Genomic DNA, 2,803 nt, shown 5'->3' with positions numbered 1-2,803 from the left:
GAAGAATATTGATTGATTTGCGTAAAAGGTTGAACGCTTTATTTAAACAATGATTTTTTTAAAAACTCTATCCTGCTTCTAACCTCTGCCTCTATTTTGCGGACCACTATTCACTGCCCTATATATTCCCAAGAACACGCTTACGTAACTATACATGGACAGAAGAAATGGGACTCAGTTTCATATCAGTGTATTTCGGTTGATCGAATTGTATGTGGCGGCTCGTGTATAGGAACTGCGGAACTGCAGCCCCCCCCCCCATTTCCACTCGATACTATCGATAACATTCAATATAATGAGCCCTTTGTTTCTTTAATTCTTTCTTTATACTTGTACATTATATAATCCTTAAGCTTAATGTCAGTAGCCGTCCCCTAGTTTATGAAAAAAATACAAAAATCCTTGTATAGAACTGTGTGCTTCGCAGTTCCAGCGACGCAGTGTTTGACTGTTGTTGTGTGCATGCTCACATGTCTAAGATAGAAAGCTTCATACTAGGGAGAGAGAGTGCTGCGTGAACGATAGTGCCGGGTGGAAGATAGTGTTTCTTTTTGACTCCGTGTGTGTTGTGCTTAAAAATGTGTTTATATTCTTGAATGTGATAAAGTGTAGAATTAGATTATTATCCTGCTTCCAGCTAGTGTTTATGCCAGGATTTGAAAAATAGGGCACATCCCCACCACCACCACCCCATTTTGTGATTTAGGGGGATTTTTGAAAAACAAGGGGGAATTCGCGGGGATGTTTAGTGAACAAATTAAGCACACTACTCGGCAGTGGCTAAAACTCGAACCGATCAAGTTTACGTATAAATTTTCTTTTTATATGTTTGTTTCCTTTTATACATTGTGTAAACAACGGCTAAACTTTTCTGAAGCAGCCCCCCGCCCCAATTTTATCTGCGAGCTGTCACTGATCCCGAGTTTAACTCTTTTCCCATATTTTCATTTTTCCGACAGAGTAGCATTTCTCACTTTTGTATATAGGTGTTTATCTCGATACAAAAGTGACGAGCTAGCAGAAACGTTAGCTCGCCGGGTAAAATGCTTAGCGGCATTTCACTCGACTTTGCTTTTCGTGATCGATAAAATAAGAACTAGTTGTTCACTGGGGTCGATGTGATCAACCAAAAGTTGAAATCGATTTATCTCGATACATATACACTGTTTATTCTCTATGAGATCCTTATTTTATCCTCACTGCAAAATGTTTCTTTCTTTGTTACTTTTCCTTATCACCTAACCAATTAAGTATCTTTATCTATTATATTTAGTTATTTATATATTTTGTCCCCTTTTCTTCCATTCCCTTCCATTTAATAATCCAATTTAATTACTGCACTCCTTTCATTCACAAGTATTTTATTGCCTCTTTTAATAAATTGTTTGACACCGTTTACAAAATACCTCATTTCATTTATTAACCTAGTTTCATTATTTCATTTATCTCTTCCGTTTTTCCATCCACAGGTACTTCATCAACCCTTTGACTTCTCAGACTGAAATCCTATAACATAATCTAACAAACATTTAGCTAGTTCATTTAGTACAAATAATTTCGATATAAATTCGTTCAGTCTTTCATTTTATTCTATTGGTGTATCTTAAGACTCTCCTATTTAATATTCGTTACGGTTTCTTTTAATTGTCACCTCACGAACATAAAAACATTAACGGTAGTATATAACGTTGATATTAATACAGCACGCATTACTGTTACATTTAGTAAGATTCATATCCGTAGGGCAACTAGGGGTAGTGAGAAGGGTAATTACCTAGGGTGACACTTTTGTGAGAGCTGCACTTTTGGATCTTCTGTATAAGCCTGTATAGGTTTGAGATGCTGGAGGAGGGGGCCTCAAGAGTTGCCCCGGACGGCACACACACTATCTATGCCACTGCCTCATATACATATTCAGTATATTTTCAACCATATTTAATTTGACCAACATTTTCTAATTACTAAATCAGTTTAAGCAATAATTTTCTCTCTTCACTCTCTTCTGGTTCTGACTTCTGCCTTTACTTTGCGGACTGCTATCCACTGCCTTATATATTTCCAAGAACACATACAACTTTAAAATACTCATTCTACCTCGTTCTTGCTATCGATATTATGTGAGGACGATGGTGGTTGGGTGGATCAAGCGTCAAATACTAAGCCGATGGGTCAGTGGTTCATATTCTGTGAAACTTGCAATCATTTATCTTAACTTTCAACGCCGAATATATCATTATCTGAGCAGTTTAACTATCCAGTGTGCATCTCTCTTTTTCAAAACAATAGAATGTAATTTGTGAGAGATTTAACTGTTATTTCTAATGATTCAAACGACTGGGGCTCTTTCTGATGGAAGGTGTAGAAGAGCAAAACTGTCGGGTGCTTTTGTTACCTGAATTTAAGTCGACATGCAGCGCCAAAGAAACAGATAGGAAACCGGTGGAACCTATTCCTTTCTTGAACCCCTACAAAGAAAACAGGTTTTCTGTGGGGCCTCAACGACCCATGTAATAATGCAATTATATATCTACATTAAATCTTATTTTGTAAACGTAGGCTAACAGGAAGTGATATGGGCGAGTAGGTGGAAACCATTAAACGCTGGGGGGTGCTCGCTAGTATGAGATGTGTAGAGCGAGACAGTCATCTCTGCATGGGAATAAGAACTTAAGGTTATGCAGTACAAGTGAAGAGAGCAACAGCGTTTAATACAGAACTAATCTCAGGCTTAAATTATCAAATACGCATACATGATACATACACATACACATGCATGTGTGTGTGTGTGTGTGTGTGTGTGTGT

This window comes from Octopus sinensis, linkage group LG16 (genome assembly GCF_006345805.1).
Source record: "Octopus sinensis linkage group LG16, ASM634580v1, whole genome shotgun sequence".
Lineage (NCBI taxonomy): Eukaryota > Metazoa > Mollusca > Cephalopoda > Octopoda > Octopodidae > Octopus > Octopus sinensis.
This window is presented reverse-complemented; position numbering follows the sequence as displayed.